Raw genomic sequence first — 20,016 nt, 5'->3', positions numbered from 1 at the left:
GAAGATTGCCAATGAACACCTGGATGATTCTGAGGGTGATTGGGAGAAGGTGCTGTGGTCAGATGAGACAAAATATTGAGCTCTTTGGCCTCAACTCAAATTGCCGTTATTGAAGGAAGAGAAATTTTGCCTGTGATCCAAAGAACACTATGGCCACTGTTAGGCATGGAGGTAGAAATATGTTTTGGGATTGTTTCTCTGCTAAGGGACACAACAACTTCACTACATCAATGGGACAATGGATGGAGCCATGTACTGTAAAATCCTGAGTGACAACCCCCTTCTCTCCACCAGGACATTAAAAATGGGTCATGGCTGGGTCTTCCAGCATGACAATGACCCAAAACATACAGCCAAGGCAACAAAGGAGTGGCTCAAAAAGAAGCACATTAAGGTCATGAAGTGGCCTAGTCAGTCTCCAAACCTTAATCCCATAAAAAACTTATGGAAGGAGCTGAAGCTCCAAGTTGCTAAGTGACAGCTTCAAAGTCTTAATGATTTAGAGATGATCTGCAAAGAGACGTTGCTGAAAATTCCTCCTGACATGTGCGCAAACCTCATCATCAACTACAACAAAAGTCTGACTTGTGTGCTTGCCAGCAAGGGTTTTGCCACCAAATATTAAGCCTTGTTTGCCAAAGGAATCAAATACTTATTTATCTCTGCAAAATGCAAAACAATGTTTATAATTTATACAACGTGATTTTCTGGATTTTATTTTGGATATTCTATCTTTCACTGTTAAACTTAACCTACTCTTAAAATTATAGACTGTTCATGTCTTTGTCAGTGGGAAAACTTACAAAATCATCAAGGGATCAAATAATTATTTCCTTCACTGTATATACATTTGAACCCCCACATAGATACAAGTACATACATTATGAGCCCTCACATAACCTCCTGTATACATTATGAGCCCCCACACAGTCTCCTACATACATGCAAACATCCCATACACAATAAAAAACCCACATAGTCACCTTGCTCCCATTCCCCTGTCACTCTGCTCTGTGACATCATCACCATTATGTTCAACAGTGTCTTGCATCCTATGAATTCAAATAGCGGTGATATCAGAAAGCGAGTGTTGGTGGGGAGGGCATGGTACGGCCTAGGTCCACTGTTTTCAGCCCCTACTGAAACAGCCAGAGGGCTGGATGTGGTCCATGGTCCACACTTTGCCCAGCCATGCAGTCACTAAAGAATATGATTTTGGGTTCCTAATTTCCAAAGCATGCTGTATTTTTTTTTATAAACGCCTCTTGAAAAAATAAAGCATAAATGACATTCATTATAATAAACACCATGCAACATTATATAACAAGAAAAATTAAGCAAAAAAGCAAAAACTCTCTGTATGTCTTATAGTCCAAATGGAAGTCATCTGGTTGTTCCAAAGACAGAATATGAACAGTAAGCACCACCACTCTGACCTCACTTCCAGCTTCTCCATCTCTTCTGCCTGTTACTCCTGCATCATTAGCTTCCTACTACTGAAAAGAGTAATTTCCACTTGTCTTTTTTTTTTACTGGATTGTGTACACAAGCTGCCAAATATTGTCTCAATATCCTGCTATAGGTCAGTATGTTATTAGTAGAGATAAGCAGACCAGAGTTTTTAAGTTTAAGGTTCGTACCAAACACAGACTTTACAAAAAAAAATCAGTGTTTGGAGTTGGGGTGCTTTACGTATGCAAACCACTCTAGCGTGCATCGCTGTGATTGGGTATGCTTGGTTCCTCGCCCAATGTGAGCTGCTTGCAGTGTTAGGCTCTGTGCGCACTAGGCCGTTTTGCCCGCGGATTTACCCGCGGATTTGCTGCGGAAATTTCTTGAGAAATGTCTGCAATCTTTGTGCAGACATTTCCCAGCAAATCCTATGAGAAAAAAAAATAGCTGTGCACACACTGCGGATTTTTCTCAAGAAATTTCCTTGAAAAAATTTTCTCGAGAAACTTTCTTGAGAAAATGAGCATATCCATTATTTTCCGCAGGTACCTGCGGTATACCCCCGGAATTTCACTCCATTCACTGTAATGTAATCGCGAAATTCCGGGGGTATACCGCAGGTAGCAAATGATTTGCGGTATACCCCCGGTATAGCCGCGATTTACCTGCGGTAATGCTCATCGCTGCCTGCAGTTTTGCAGGAAGCGATGTCATTATGCCAGGAAGAGGAAGCGGAGCAGAGAAAACACACAGATCACACTCCCTGGATGCCGCACAGAAGCACTTCCGTGCGACCTCCAGGTGCCCGTGCAGTCTGTGTCCCGCTCCAGCCTCGCGGCTGCCTGCACTACAGTGTGTCAGTGTCTGCCCGCAGTGTCAGCAGATTGTCACCCTGCAGTGTCAGTGTCTTCCCGCAGTGTCAGCAGCCTGTCACGCGGCAGCGCAGGCAGACACTGACACCCTGCAGTGCTGGCAGCCGCGGGGATGACGATCGCTGCTGTCAGGAGGTGAGATCATTACCTGCTGTGACAATCTCCTGCCTCCTGACGTCACCACTGTCACTGCTGTCTATGCCCGTCTCGCGGGCGGCCCGAGACTGTCACTAGCGGTTATGTCACGGGCTCTCGCGATACTTCTGACAACGTGGCGGGCATAGAAGTCAGTGACAGCGCTGACGTCAGCAGTACAGGAGATGATCACAGCAGGTAATGATTTCATCTATGCTCCTGATGGCAGCGCTCGGCATCCCCTGCAGTGACCTGGGCTGACCTATTGATGTTATCTCAGGTCACTGAATTGCTCTCCCAGCCAATGGGGAACATTCTGTTCTTCATTGACTGGGACAGCGACTATGGTATGGATCGCCGTGCCGCCCCCCCTTATTGGATTACGCCGGACGTGGAATTGATTCCCTCTTTAACCAATTTATTGAAAAGAACAATGTTTTGGGGAGTGTTTTTTCAAATGAAACTTTTTTTGTTGTCTATTTTTTATTTCTTACTGACTGGGTTGGTGATGTTGGGTATCTGATAGATGCCTGACCTCACCAACCCCAGAGCTTGATGCCAGGTGACATTACACATCTGGCATCAACCCCATATATTACCTCGTTTGCCAACGCACCAGGGCAACGGGATGAGTTGGGGTGAAGCGACAGGATTGGCACGTCTAATGGATGCGCCACTTCTGGGGCGGCTGCGGCCTGCTATTTTTAGGCTGGGGAGTGTCCAATAACAGTGGACCTCCCTAGTCTGAGAATACCAGACCACAGCTGTCCGCTTTACCATGGCTGGTGATCAAATTTGGGGGGGACCCCACGTTTTTTGTTTTAAATTATTTATTTAATGTAAAATAACAGCGTGGGGTGCCCTCTATTTTTTGCATTACCAGCCAAGGTGAAGCTGCCAGCTGTGGTTTGCAGGCTGCAGCCGTCTGCTTTACCCTAGCTGGCTACAAAAGATGGGGGGACCTCACGTCATTTTTTTTTTAATTATTTATTTATTTTATGGCTAAATACAAGGCTAAGCACCCTTTAGTGCCACATGAAAGTCACTAAAGGGTGCCAGTTTAGAAAATGCAGGGAGGTGGGACATTATATAGGTCTTTCTCATCTATCTATCTATCTATCTATCTATCTATCTATTCATCTATCCATCTTTCACTCTATCCAATATCTGTCTATCGATTATGTATATTATTTATTGCAAAACCGCAGGGACCAACCTGCGGTAAATCCGCGGCAAATCCGCGGCAAATCCGCATGCGTTTTTCCCCGCGGATTTTTCCGCAGGTGCGGAAATCTTCAACTCCCATAAGTTTCTCAAGAAATTTTCTTGAGAAAAATCACTTTTCTAGTGCGCACAGAGCCTAAGGCTATGTGCCCACGCTGCGGAAAATGCGCGGATTTTGCCGCGTATTTCTCGCGGAAAAGCCGCGGATTTTCCAGAAATCTGCAGCACAGCTACTCCCTAACCATTTCTATGGCATTTGGGAAATGCTGTGCCCACGCTGCGGATTTTTCCGCAGCGGAAATCGTGCGGATTTTCGTGCGGAAAAATCTGCAGCATGTCAATTATTGTTGCTGGTTTTCGTGCGGATTTTGCCTATTCAATTGAATTAAAAAAAAATAAATCGCAAAATCCGCAACAAAATCCTCGTCAAATCCGCACCTATGAAAAGGTGCGGATTCCGGGGGAAAGCTGCGGATTTTGATGCAGAAAAATCCGCAGATACAGAGTCCCGTGGGCACATAGCCTTAGAGTGGCTCGCACTGGAAGTAAAATCAGCAGATATAGTGTGTGCAAAAAAACCATCCCCACCTCCTTCCCCCTGGAGTGCTCTGTTTATGTTTAGCTGTATGTGGGCGAAGAGCTGATCTGCCGAGCAGTAACTTCCAATGAAGTTCAGATCAAGTCCTGGTCCAGAAAAGAACTTAATACAAAGTCTGTGTGAAACTGCAGAACACAAACTTCAACAGATCTGCTCTATCTAGTTAGACGTCCGTCAACTCAAAAAGTCATCAACAAATAGCTTTATCTCTCAGTACCAAGTGCTCCCTAGTATTTACGCTTTCACCCTTAAGGGTGCTTTACACGAGACGACGGATCGTGCGATGCATCGTCGGGGTCACGGTTTTCGTGACGCACATCCGGCATCATATACGACGTCGTCTCGTGTGAAACCTCTGAGAGACACAGTATCGCTCACAAATCGCGAGTCATGTACTCGTCGATCAGTTTCATAATATCGTTTATTTTTACTTGTGCCGGTTGTTCATCGTTCCCGTGGCAGCACACGTCGCTCCGTGTGACACCACGGGAGGGATGAACTCCGTTTACCTGCGTCCCACAGCTCCCGCTGGCTATGCGGAAGGAAGGAGGTGGGCGGGATGTTTACATCCCGCTCATCTCCGCCCCTCCGCTTCTATTGGCCGGCGGCTGTGTGACGTCGCTGTGACGCCGAACGTCCATCCCCATTCAGGAAGTGGACGTTCGCCGCCCACAGCGAGGTCACTCAGCAGGTAAGTACGTGGGACGGGGGTTTCACTACTTTGTGCGACACGGGCAGCGATTTGCCCGTGAAACACAAACGACGGGGGCGGGTACAATCGATTGTGAAATCGCACAATCGGTCATCCCATGTAAAGCAGGCTTTAGTCTCTGAGCTTCACTTCAGCACTCAAGGGGTGGCTGCTTGTTGGGGGAACAAGTTAAATTAAGAATGATTTCACTTTAGATCAGAACTAGAGAACTCATGACAATGAAAGAATTAGCGCCAATAATGTAGTCAGGAGAAAGCAGAGTTCAAGTCAGAGGTGAGAAAGACACATGAAGCAGAGAGAGGTGGGAAATCCAGAAGGGCATCCAAGAGTTAAACAGCAGCAAAGCTAAATCTCAGATATAAGGTCAAACCAATAGTATGCTCATCATGGTAGTATAACAATGCAATAATTGGGAACACAGGGAGTGTAATGAGGATTTAAATAGGATTGTATGTGCTCTTGTTAACTGCTGAGGCCCCTGTATACTGCTAATGGTCTGCTGGCTATATCCCGTGACATACCAGCCAACAGAACAATGATTAAGGGCTCATGCGCACATAACTGCTGATTCTTCTGCAGTGATTTGACAGCACATGTGCACTTCAAATCGCTGCAGAAACACTGCATAATGAGTGCAGTATTTTTGTTAAAAAAGCCGATTTCATGCGTTCGGGATGCTGCCCCCACCATAGACAGAGCGGGACTTGCATCCAGAACGCAGAAATAATTGACATGCTGCTTTTATGAACACACGGATTTGGGTGAAAATTTTAGCACCCAAATCACTGCGTTCATAAAAGCAACGTGCGCACGTCTCATGCATAATCTACATAGATTGTGCAGGGGACGCAGGACTCATGCATTTACGCTGCAGTACAATAGCAGCGTAAATGCATGCTATTACACAACGTGCGCATGAGCCCTAACACTTCTCATCTAAATGACAGCTGAGTTTGCTGGATGACATGTGCAGTGACCAACACAGACAGACCCACTGCCCCATCACCTGTCAGCGCTGCTCACATGCAGTTTGAATTTAAAACAAAAGTCTATTTTTTGAGCACTTTTTGGTGTATATTTTTCCTCTTCTATTATCTAATTAATTCTAAAGAGTTAAAGCAAGTTTAGTGTTAAATATCGACATTAGCTTAAGAAAAGGGCTCGGATTCTAATTTCCACACCTATAAATCATGTTCGAAAAATAATTATAAATGTACACACATTATTGCTTTTATTAAGTCTATCTAAGTTTACTTCTAAATGTTAATTTATGCAGCTTTTCATGTTTTTTGTATTGAGCCTAAGGAGAGGAGACGCACTTTCATTTATGAGCATTATTTATGTGAATTAGATAGTGAGAGTGCAGCGTCTGTACTGTATCCCTGTGGATTTGTACTCAAATAGCTAGCAAAACTCTACAGCTCAACTATGTCCTGCAAGATCGCCTCTGCACATCACATTTAGAATAATTCACTCTTATTTGATTTAGGATTTCTATTACCCAACTTCAAAAAAGGGAACTGATTTAAATACCTTTTTCTATATAAAACATAAATTATTTTAGAATTTGTATTTTTACACTCAAAATCCTTAACGAGGTTGTCCACTACTTTTACATTGATGGCCTATTCTTAGGATAGGTCATCAATGTGTAATCGGCCGTAGTCTGACACTTGACAACCCCGTCGGTCAACTGTTTTCAGTGCCAGAGGTGGCAGTCTGGCCGGAAATGCTCAGTTTTGCAGCTTTGAAGCTGCTTCATCTTCTGCAGCCATTCAAATCGATAGGAAGTGGATATGCAATATCCGGCCGCAGCCACTATGAGAAGACAAGGAAACTCCGAAATGAGAATTTTCTGCTGCCTGCTAGCACCACTGGCACCGAGAACAGCTGATTGGCGGGGGTGCCTCGTGTCGGACCCTGGCTGATCAGACATTGATGACCTATCCTAAGGATTACATTTTCACACCATAATCCAGCAGTACACCTCCCAGCAAAAAAAACATCAATACTGCATGCGGTATGATGCGGTATGATGCGGTAGTGATGCGATTTTTTTTCCAGGAGGTGTAGAATGCGTGCAGGAATATGGTTTCATATTTCAGCACCAAATCTCCATTTCTTTGCAAAAAAAAAATTTGGTTTTCTGCCAGGGAATGCAGGCGAGTTCACTGAGTTTAAAGAGGTCACTTGAGGTCCTCTGAGGTCCAGGTTACCTGCGGTCACAGGTGGAGGATCGTGGGAATCTCCAGCTGTGATTACAGATAACCTGAGTGATGTCACCACTCATTGCTGCAGCTCATTCATTCTCTACCTGAAGCTCGCAGCGGGCAGTCATGTTCCATGACCGCGCACTGTCAGTTCGAATGTAGCAGAGCTGATATCATAGCGGGAACTTGTTTAGATTACGTTGGACCTGCAGGGATGTTTTGGGGTTAATAAACTGTTGAAAGAGGGTTTTTTTGTATTTTATTTCAAATAAAGGTTTTTTTGGTGTTTGTGTTTATTTACTTTTACTTACAGATTAGTAATGGGGGGTCTCATAGACCTTCAACATTACTAATCTAGGGCTTAGTGGCAGCTGTGAGCTGTTATTAACCCCTTATTAGCCTGATTGCTACTGCACCAAGGCAATCAGGAAGAGCCGGGTAAAGTTCTGGGACTGTCACATCTAATGGCTGTGACAATTCTTGGAGGCTGCAGGCTGCTGTAGGCACCCTACGCCAATTTATTTATTTATTTTTACTGTATGATAGACCCGCAGACCGGGTCTGTGATTGGAAGCATCAGACACGCTGTCACTCAGGGTTGGGGCGAATCTGATTGCAACCAAACACAGATGCCGGTGGGCGGGGAAAGCAGTTCATATGCAATGAAGGCTAATGCCTGGCCCTGGAAGTGAATGGATGACATGGAAGCAGTGTACAGCCATGGCAGAGCCTCGATAAGTACTGCGCGCTTGCTCCCATCACCCTATCCCTTATACTAACATCTTTATTCACCAGATTCTGGTCCCCATAGGCTTATATGAGGACTGACATCCAGCCCAGAACTGGATTTTTAAAAACCAGATAACCAGGACCATCCGGTCACGGTTATCTGGGAATCCGCCGATCACAAGTCATAAGCTAACAGGTTGCCATTCTCCTAAGGATCTTCTGATAATAGAATTAATGGTTTCAGCAGTTATGAAAAGTCATCCAAGACCTACAAAGCAGTCCCACACAAGGAGACTAACCCTGCCATGTTTGACAGTTGGTATGATTGTATTTATGATGAAATGGGGTGTAAACCTTATGCAAGATTGCCCAATATGACTTCTAAAAACTGCCACCTCTGACTCATCACCCATCTACAGAATAATATCTCAAAAATCTTGGGTCATCTACATTTTTTTTGCAACTGTAATTGCTAATTCTTGTGGTTTTTTTTTTTAATCAGCAGTGTCTTGCTTCTTGCAACTCTCCTACAAATAATATTTTTGAGAGACGTGGCTGATTTTTGCAAGTTGGAAATTATGTGAAGTCTTTATTTGTACTTGGTCTTAGAGACACTAAAATTATTGTTGGCTAAGGGTGAAGTATACAGGAAGATAACCAAGCAAAAATTATACACATTAGTTTGTTTTTTTTTCTTTTGTACAGCTTTTATTTGAGTTTCTCATAGTATCTTTCTTGTTATAATCATTGGTCTTCGATGTTACTTTAGTGTATGCAATGAAATAAAGAAAAATCTATATATAAAGCATTTTAGTTTGTATGTTTGTCCTCTTTTTTCCTGGCATTGCTTTTGTCATGGGCTTTTCTATAGGAGATGAAAAGAAAATTAGAAAAAAATACATATATAAAATTTTATAAAATGAAAACACCACCAAAAATAATTGTAAAAACACAACAAAAACATCAACATAAAAATGAGCCCAGGGGGCGCGTCCAGGTCACAGCAGACGCCCACTGTAACGTTACTCATAGGGTCGGATACGGACCACTATTCTCTATGCACAGGGGCTGCCATAAAGGAGTGTGTAACTGTCATTACACACACAGCAAATCCAGAATGGCCCCCAGTGCCTCCAGTAACATTAGAATAACAGAAAAAGTAAATAAGCTACAATTTTCATTTTGTATTAAAAATACTTGATTTCATAATCACTATTTTTCATACAAAAATAAAAAAACGTGATACATTCCTTTTAAGATTCATGGAATTTAAAAAAAATATCAAAATACTGTGTGAAGAATCCATGAATGTCTGAGGTTCAAATAAAACGAACTAGCCCAAGATCCTGTGTAACAATCTTCTAATCAATTGGTTAGGCAATTATTACACTTATCCTTATAAATGATTTAATGAAGTTTAATTTCCACAAATGTAGAAAACTGATCAGAGTTCACACACTGTAACATGCAGCTTCACCTGCGGTCTTGAGCGCGCGCCTGCCGCACTCCGGTCCCTGACCCTGGATCGCGCTGCTGTCTATGGGGGGCGCGTGTGCGCTGACATTTGCAGTTGGTGCACGCACGTCCTCACCGCTGACGAGCGGCGGGCCTGGAGGGGTGATTGGACGGCGGCACGCGTGCGCCGCTAATGACTTGCAGCTGACTCATGTGGATGTATGGCTTCATAAGATGCGGGGTGCCGATTATCTAGCAGCCCCCTGAGGAAGCACGTTGTGAAATGTGCATTGGGGCATAGGAGAAAGACACGTGGAGGTATCAAATATGGGTATGATTCAAACTCCTTCTGGTACAATTTGATGGACATACCTTGATTTATGTGACTGCTTTATACCCAGCGCTCCTGCGGTTAATCTATACTTAGACTCCAGCAGCAGATGTGCTTGTCCGGAGAATGTTTAATCCCTTCAACCCGAATCCATGTGTATGAACATAGTACTTTAGTTATGGATCGGGTGCTAACTTGGTGACAAGTGAGGGTTATTTAACATCCTTCTGATGGAAACGAGTTTGCCGCATACAAAATAGAGACACATTCCTTTTGCATGTGGGCACAGAGACATGCGCCAAATACGGGCCTACAGCATATGTTCACTTTGAAAGATATTTATTCAGCCCCAGTATCAGCCCTGCTCTGTCTCCACAGCAATTGCGGGTATTTACCATTGAATGCAGCCACACTGATACAAAGTAACAAACACACTGCTGTGATAATTGTCCAGACCTTAAAGCTAAGATAATTACACCTTGCATAGTGTCTTATATCTACACATTTGTGTACCATACACTGTAAAACTTCGTTTTTTATGTGGTTTTAATAACTGTATTGTTAATCTGTGTTTTTTGTACTAATAAAAGCAATTTTTGTATATCTAATATGCGTAATTACTCCCTCTTCTTTAGACATATGTGTATGATGGAGTTAGCATAAGACATTGTAACAATGAAAATCTGGATCTATTTATGTTAAGAATCCATGAATGTCTGAGGTTCAAATAAAACAAACTAGCCCACGATCCTGTGTAACAATCTTCTAATCAATTGGTTAGGCAATTATTACACTTATCCTTATATATGATTTAATGAAGTTTAATTTCCACAAATGTAAAAAACACAAAAAAAGCTCTGTAGTAGAGTTGAGCGCGGTTCGCGGTTCTCCAGTTCGCGGCTCGAGTGATTTTGGGGCCTGTTCTAGATCGAACTAGAACTCAAGCTTTTTTGCTAAAGCTCGATAGTTCTAGATACGTTCGAGAACGGTTCTAGCAGCAAAAAAAACAGCTAAATTCCTAGCTGGCTTTCCGCTGTAATAGTGTAAGTCACTCTGTGACTCACCCTATTATGAAATTTCAGTGTATAGTGTGCAGGAACAGCGCATTCAGATCACTGCTGTATGTATAATGGCGATCGCCATTTTTTTTTTTTCCTTGTCTTCCTTCCCTAAGCGCGCGCGTGTAGTGGGGCGGGCCAGCATGTCAGCCAATCCCAGACACACACACAGCTAAGTGGACTTTTAGCCAGAGAAGCAACGGCATGTGTGATAGGATGTCCATGTCACATGTCCCTGCATTATAAAACCGGACATTTTCCTCCAGCACGCCATTATCTGCCTTCTGCGTCCTTGATGTCAGACATCACTGGCGCAGCTCCTATCGCCGATACTGCTGTATACGCTCCATACACAGCGCTGGACAGCTTAGGGATAGCACTTTCTATCAGTCCTTTTAAGGGCTCATACCGGCAGGGTCAGAGCCATAGGTGACAGGTCCTGAAAACAGAGTTTAACAGCTACACAAGATGACAGCGTCTGTGTAGCTAAGGTCAGGGATTTCCTCGCTGCATTTCCCCATTAGGAGGGATAGAAAGGCAGGCTTCCTTTCCTCTACCCAGAGACTCACAACCCTGCCACTGTACCCTCCTGCCCTTTGCACACTCCAACTCATTGTTACTAAGCCATTATACTAGCAAACACTGAGTGAACTTAGTGGCATCCTAAACGTGGCTGTTGGACTGCTGTATTGCCCCAGTACTGCAAAGATATGTCTCTTGATTCATATGTTCATAGCAGTAATGCAGATTCCATTTTTCACATTTTCACTCTTGCATATAGCTATTGGATTTTTCAGGTCAGTATTCACACAGCAGTTTCTGCTATTTCATGTATTCCCCTTACATAGTCACTGGTGTGCATACCTTATCTCCCCATAATTGTACTAGCAAACACTGAGGAAACTTAGTGGCATCCTAAAAGTGGCTGTTGGACTTCTGTATTGTCCCACTAGTGCAAAGATATTTGCAGCACGTCTGCCTGCATTGCACACTCAAACTCATTGTTACTTACTAAGACATTATAATACCAAACATTGAGTAAACTTAGTGGCATACAAGAAGTGGCTGTTGTACTCCATTAGTGCCCCACTGGTGCAAATCTATGTGCAGCACCTGTGCAGGACACCCTCCTGCTCTGTTTTTAATAAGCTATAATGATAGCAAAAAATACTGCCATTTAGTGGCATCATAGAACTGGATGTTGTATTCCATTATTGTCCCACTGGTGCCAAGCTATTTCTAGCACCTGTGCAGGACACTCTCCTGCTCTGTTTTTAATAAGCTATAATGATAGCAAAAAATACTGCCATTTAGTGGCATCATAGAACTGGATGTTGTATTCCATTATTGTCCCACTGGTGGCAAGCTATTTCTAGCACCTGTGCAGGACACCCTCCTGCTCTGTTTTTAATAAGCTATAATCATAGCAAAAAATACTGCCATTTAGTGGCATCATAGAACTGGATGTTGTATTTCATTATTGTCCCACTGGTGCCAAGCTATTTCTAGCACCTGTGCAGGACACCCTCATGCACATTTTTCTACGCTAATGTTATAGCAAACTCAGGGAATTCGTTGCTGCATTTGATAATTCGGAGGGATAGAAAGTGAGGCTTCCTTTAGCTTTTCCTTCTGTTCATAGACAGCATCTCCAAGTCCACACCCGAAGAGCAATTTCTCCTCCACGTGTAAGTGTGGAGAGGCAGCTAGTGCGCATGCGTGTGCCGATTTACCCCAGCTGCAGCCTAACTACAGTGTTTCGCCTAGTAAGTATGCTCAGCCTGACTGTGCCATTCCTGACGCTAAGTCTTCATTTCGGGATACAGCGCATGCTCCCACACTTAGTGCGAAAAGCCTCTTTGCACAGGTACTTGCATTCCGTGCAGGGTCTAAGTCCTGTTTTGTGCCGAGACACCATGCTAAAGCTGATAGTCTTTTTTAAGAGACTCTATTTCATGCAACTGACCATGCTCAGGCACTTACTGCATCAGAAATTAGGTCCGGTAATGAACTCTTTGGCCCTGCCCCTGATGTGGGGGGGCCCATATAGACCACAGGGCATCAGGTGTCCTGACGATGTGGCCAGGCCACTCCCAAATGGCTTGCAGAGGCCCACCCCTATGACTTGTCACCTCATTATTGATGGTCAGACGATGACTGGTGAGGTGTTTGTGTCGTGGCAGCCATGAGGTCATTATTGAAGTTGCGGTTCCAAATAGGACGCTAGTTATGCCACTCATGACGTGTCACTCTGCTTTTGTCTCCAGGAGGTGCATTGTGGTCCACCCTGGTTTGGGGCGGACCCAGGTTTTAAAACGGGCTGGAGCCAACAAGGAGGTGCGCAGTCTTCTATTATACTCCGAAAGAGCACACCTCCATGTGTTGAACCCATTGCGGCTTTAGGCCAGAGGTAGGCAGGGATAGGGCGTCGATGCAGGCCGCCACCACAGTTGGTAACGCAGAACGGTTAAGACCAGCTCCTGTCCTACAAGTCCTGCTTGTGCAGCCCAGTGGCATTAACAGGCCTGCTGCTGCTGATGCGCCTGCTGTCCACAGGTGTGGCCCCAATGCACACGGTCAGCGTGCTGAATGGCCCCTGTGATGTTAACAGGGAGTTCCTGGGCTGGGTGGGCGTGTGGACCCTGTGACGCTAACAGGGCTCCCAGTCTCAAGATCCGAGTGGCGTCTAACTCGGTTCAGGCAACTATTAGTTTCATAGCCACACAGATCTGTATCCTCCACCTAACCTTCCAGTTGCAAACCTCTCCTTTTCCATCTGGGAGCACGGTGGACATTGACTGCTGATGGGGATATATACCTTTCTCTTTTTTTTCTTATTAATTTTCGTTATATACCGGTAACATAGTATATACGACCTTATCCAAATCTGCCAGTCCCACCGTAACAGATGGTGTTTCTTCATCAAATGTTACTTTTGCTTAACCACCAAGCCCGCGGACAAACCTTTTTTCCCCTTTCCAACACACCTGTTCCCCTTTCCACCAGCATTTGTCCTTTTTCAACTCATTTGGTATATGACCAAAAGTGCAACTCTGCAGGGACACCGTACTCAATGCCATCTCAGCACAGCAGCCAGCCCTCGGTCCCTCAGATGTGGACAAGTAAAAGCCCATTTCCTCCTATCCATGACAAAGCGTTGAGATTCACTCTGTGCAGCACTGGTGTTTACTGGAAAAGCAGATCTAAGAATCCGTACCACCTTCTGCAGATACTCCTGTATACGTGCGTCCCTTTTCTATGGCAGGAATTATTTCGCCAAATTTTGTCTTGTACCGGGGATCTAAGAGTGTGGCAACCCAGTAGTTAGCATTACTTCGAATTCGTACAATCTGAGGGTCATGTTGTAGGTAGTGCAGCAAGAAGGCGTCTTGTGCATCCAGGAGGACCAAGTTCTTGGTGTGTTGGTGGCAGAGAGGTGAGAATCGTGCCTCCTTCCTCTGCCCTCTCCCCCCAACCTCGCACAACCGAAATGTGAGCAAGCTCTCACTCATCTGCTGAGTCTTCCATGCCCATCGCCAGTTCGTCCTCCATTTCTTCATGGGCTCCTGCACCTTCCTCAACAATTTTTGCTGATACTATGCGCCCTTGTTAATTCCTCTCCCCCACCGTCCCTTGACTTCCGCCTAGGTGCCGCTCACCGTCTGGACCTTGTAGATCTTATTATCCCTTTTGCATATGACTCCTCCTGTACTTCCTCCCCTTCCTCTTGGACCAACACCTGACTCCGAATAATGCATACAGTGTGCTCCATCTTGTAGATGACCAGAATTGTCACGCTGAGAATGGCATCGCCAGTGCTAAAGATCTTCGTCGATATTTGTAAACTGTGTAGAAGGGTGCATAGGTCCTTGATCTGACGCCACTCCAGCAGCGTGATCTGCACCACCTCTGGATCAAGTTAGCCCAGGGTATACGTCATACCGTATTTCAGCAGGGCTCTGCGGTGCTGCCACAGACGCTGAAACATGTGCAGATTCAAATTCCTGCGTGTCGGAACATCGCATTTCAGGTGTTTAACCGCCAGACCCTAAGACTTCAGGAGCGATGAAAGTTGTTGAGCTGCTGGGTGCGAAGGATGAAAGTGAGCACATAGCAGCGTGCCCGCTGCACAAGGTCATGTAGGCCGGGATGGTATTTTAAAAATTGCTGGAGAATCAGATTCAACATGTGAGCCATACAAGGCACGTGTGTCACATTGCCATGACGAAGGGCCGCAGACAGGTTTGCATCATTGCCGCACAAGGCTGTTAAGTCACCAACGTAGTCCACTCAATCAATTTGTACTCCGGTCGCCAGGTGACAACGTGTTCCTTTCGTGCATAGTGCTGATGATGGGAAAGGAGTCGATGCCTGCGGCGCAGGTGGACGCAGGTTATGGTCACCCACTGGGTTGCGTTACCTTGACAGATACAGAACCACAGGCTGAATGTAGGTGGTGGGTATCTCACAGATGAAGTACCATCATTCAGCTACAACCAATGGGAAGACACCACACCCTTTTTTAGGCCCCTCCTGTCTGCAGACCACTGCCAGACAAAGCTATGAACCTCTTGTTACTGTTACCCCTAGTTCAGTTTTATGAGTTTGTGTGCTTGTTACCTGACTACTTTTGCTGCTTGCTGTTTATGTACCTCGTTGGCCGATCCGCATTTCACCTCTGCTTGTTTTCTGATTAAGTCCTGGCCATCCCATTCTGTTCCTCTTCCTCAATTAATGTTTTTGACCCTGCATGACTACTATTCTCTGGAACTGCAGCCTTCCACAGGTATTGATCAACTTGGGCCCTGTGTAATTCCAAATCAGTGTATAGGGGTTAAAGGGTTTCAGGGTTCTGGGTGTCCAGCTTGGTGAGTGGCTTGCCTCTAGCCTATCCTTTACAGCCCATCTGAGTGTGTCGATCCAGGCAGGCGTTACACCGTGCCCTCTGCAGAAGGCCATGTAGGCCGGGATAGTGTTTTAAAAATTGCTGGACAACCAGGTTCAACACGTGAGCCATACAAGGCACGTGTGTCACATTGCCCTGAAGAAGGGTCGCAGACTGGTTTGCATCATTGGCGCACCCGACCTTCCCTGACTGCTGGTTGAGTGTAGACAACCATTGATGAAACTCGGTCTCACTCTCCAGAGCTAACCGTCCACAATTCCTCAGCGGTGTCTCACATTTCCCCTACATTTCAAAGTAAACATTTGACCGCCTGATGGCCTTGAGCTCTGCTGGCAGCATAGTAAGGAGGTGTGTGGGATTCCTTGGGCGCAGTTACAAGGAAGGGTGGCCTGACCACACAGGGTTTGGGCCGAGGTGGAGGACCCACACGTGGTTAAGGAGGCAGAAGCAGTGGAGGAACTTGTACATACAGAGGAAGGATTGACACACAAGTCGTGGGGACGGCAAGACTTGTACAGCAAACCCTTATCCATCTCTCACCATAGTTACCCAGTGCCCAGTCAGCAACATGTAACTCCCCTGTCCATGCTTACTGGTCCAAGTATCTGTGGTCAAAATGCACCCTGTCACACACAGAGTTTCTCAAGGAATCGGTGAGGTTGTGTGTGACCTGCTGTGGTAGCGCGGGCACGCCTTTCTTGGAGAAGGAGTGACGACTGGCCATCGGCTCTTGGGGCACTGCAATGGGCATAAGGTCTCGAAAATCCTTGGTCTCAAAATGGTGTAAAGGCAGCCTTTCTGTTGCCAACAAGTTGCAGATGATGAAACTCAACCTCTTAGGAATGTCATGCCCTTCGAAAATCATGTAAAACACAGCGAGGGGACTCCAACCACAGTCTCCCTCGTTTCCACTAATTGGGCCACACACACCCCACTTGACTGGCATCAGTTGACCCCCCTTTTGAAAAAGAAAAAGATGCTTTGCATGAAGCACTCTCAAAAATACGCATGCCTTTCGCCTCCCCTGGATGACCCAGGGGAAGAAAAGTCCTCTGAGAGCCATGACTTGTTCATCTTGGTTCTTTTAGAAACACAGCGAGAGGACTCCAACCACAGTCTCCCTCGTTTCCACTAATTGGGCCACACACACCCCACTTGACTGGCATCAGTTGATCCCCCTTTTCAAAATGAAACAGATGCTTTGCATGAAGCACTCTCAAAAATACGCGTGCCTTTCGCCTCCCCTGGATGACCCAGGGGAAGAAAAGTCCTCTGAGAGCCATGACTTGTTCATCTTGGTTCTTTTAGAAACACAGCGAGGGGACTCCAACCACAGTCTCCCTCGTTGCCACTAATTGGGCCACACACACCCCACTTGACTGGCATCAGTTGACCCCCCTTTTGAAAAAGAAAAAGATGCTTTGCATGAAGCACTCTCAAAAATATGCGTGCCTTTCCCGTCCCCTGGATGACCCAGGGGAAGAAAAGTCCTCTGAGAGCCATGACTTGTTCATGTTCATCTTGGTTCTTTTAGAAACACAGCGAGGGGACTCCAACCACAGTCTTCCTCGTTGCCACTAATTGGGCCACACACAACCCACTTGACTGGCATCACTTGATCCCCCTTTTCAAAATGAAACAGATGCTTTGCATAAAGCACTCTCAAAAATACGCGTGCCTTTCGCCTACCCTGGCTGACGCAGGGGAAGAAAAGTCCTCTGAGAGCCATGACTTGTTCATCTTGGTTCTTTTTTCAAAAGCGAGGGGGCTCCAACCACAGTCTCCCTCATTTCCACTAATTGGGCCATACACACCCCACTTGACTGGCATCACTTGATCCCCCTTTTCAAAATGAAACAGATGCTTTGCATGAAGCACTCTCAAAAATACGCGTGCCTTTCCCGTCCCCTGGCTGACCCAGGGGAAGTAAAGTCCTCTGAGAGCCATGTCCACATTGTCAGTGGACAGACACGTGTGCTTATCTGCCAGCAGACCCCCAGCAGCACTGAAGACAGGTTCCGAGAGAACGCTGGCTGCAGGACACGACAAGATCCCCAAGGCGTACGTGGCAAGCTCAGGCAATTTATCCAGATTGGAAGCCTAAAATGAGCAGGGCTCAAGTTGCACAGTAATGGCATCGATGTTTCCTTGCATATACTCATATATCTGAGTCTCCTCCTCTTTTTCCTTGTCCAGCTCTTTTGTTTTAGCATGAGTATATGTCCTTGTCACTTTCCCATGTGTTTGTGTTGTGTTGTGAGTTATTTATCACCTTTTGGACACCTTTGAGGGTGTTTTCTAGGTGTTTTTATGTGTTTGTGATTGCCTGCCATTGTTTCCTATGCAGTTCGAGTTCGGTTCGTCGAACGTTCGACGAACCGAACTCGAACGGGACCTCAGTTCGGCGAACCGAGCTCGAGCCGAACCGCGACCGGTTCGCTCATCTCTACTCTGTAGATAGAATTGTATAATGTTTCAAAATATCAAGAATTTTCTCCCTAAAGCCTGCTTTACACCTTACAATTAGGTGTGCGATATTGTATGCGATGTGACACGCCCAGGTCGCATATGCGATTGAATGAGATTGCACGTAGGTCGTTCATTTGCTGTCACACGTGCGTTAGTAGTCTATGTTAAATTGATCAATTTTGTGTGCGATCCTTTAGATCATGTGTTCTGTGACGTATGCATTGGGCACCTTTTTTTTTTTTTTTTATTTATTGACTTGACAAGCGTGTGTAATGTGTAAGGATGCGTTTTTACTATGTCATCTGGATTTCTGCTCTGCTACATGGCCGCTGGCAGCAGACACAGACAGCCATGTAGCAGCGGTGAATGGTAGTTGACAGCAGACACAGACAGAGCCGCACTGTCAGAATGAACTCGGGTGAACCTCACCCGACTTCATTGTCATGCTGCGACTCTATCTGTGTCGCGCCCTGATTAGCGGTCACCTGTGAAGGACTCACTGGTGACCGCTAAACTCCTGAGTGACTGAATTGAGCAGCCCTCTCTCATATACTCACCGATCCCCGGCGCCGCGCTGCGCTGCACGGCGTTCACACTGCTCCGGCGGCTTTTACTGTTTTGAAAAAGCCGGCCGCCCATTAAACAATCTCGAGTTCCCTGCTTACCCCGCCCACCGTCGCCTATGATTGGTTACAGTGAGACACGCCCCCCACGCTGAGTGACAGGTGTCACACTGCACCCAATCACAGCAGCCGGTGGGCGTGTCTATACTGTGTAGTGAAATAAATAATTAAATAATTAAAAAAACGGCGTGCGGTCCCCCCTAATTTTAAAACCAGCCAGATAAAGCCATATGGCTGAAGGCTGGTATTCTCAGGATGGGGAGCTCCACGTTATGGGGAGCCCCCCAGCCTAACAATATCAGCCAACAGCCGCCCAGAATTGCCGCATACATTATATGCGACAGTTCTGGGACTGTACCCGGCTCTTCCCGATTTGCCCTGGTGCGTTGGCAAATCGGGGTAATAAGGAGTTATTGGCAGCCCATAGCTGCCACTAAATCCTAGATTAATCATGTCAGGTGTCTCCCCGAGATTCCTTCCATGATTAATCTGTAAATTACAGTAAATAAACACACACACCCGAAAAAATCCTTTATTAGGAATAAAAAAACACAAACATATACCCTGGTTAACCACTTTAATCAGCCCCAAAAAGCCCTCCATGTCCGGCGGAATCCAGGATGCTCCAGCGTCGCATCCAGCGCTGCTGCATGGAGGTGACCGGAGCTGCAGCAGACACAGCCGCTCCGGTCACCTCCACGCAGCAACTGAGGTGAGTAGCGCGATCAGCTGAGCTGTCACTGAGGTTACCCGCGGCCACCGCTGCATCCACCGCTGCATCCAGTGACAACGGGTAACCTCAGTGACAGCTCAGCTGATCACGCGGCTGTCTTCAGTAGCTGTGTGGAGGTGACAGGAGCGGCGGTGTATTCTGCAGCTCCGGTCACCTCCATGCAGCAGCGCTGGAAGCGACGCTGGAGCATCCTGGATTCCTCCGGACATGGAGGGCTTTTTGGGGCTGATTAAAGTGGTGAACCAGGGTATATGTTTGTGTTTTTTATTCCTAATAAAGGATTTTTCGGGTGTGTGTGTTTATTTACTGTAATTTACAGATTAATCATGGAAGGTGTCTCATAGACGCTTAACATGATTAATCTAGGACTTATTGTCAGCTATGGGCTGCCAATAACTCCTTATTACCCCGATTTGCCAACGCACCAGGGCAAATCGGGAAGAGCCGGGTACAGTCCCAGAACTGTCGCATATAATGTATGCGGCAATTCTGGGCGGCTGTTGGCTGAT

This window comes from Anomaloglossus baeobatrachus, chromosome 1, assembly GCF_048569485.1.
Source record: "Anomaloglossus baeobatrachus isolate aAnoBae1 chromosome 1, aAnoBae1.hap1, whole genome shotgun sequence".
Classification (NCBI taxonomy): Eukaryota; Metazoa; Chordata; class Amphibia; order Anura; family Aromobatidae; genus Anomaloglossus; species Anomaloglossus baeobatrachus.
This window is presented reverse-complemented; position numbering follows the sequence as displayed.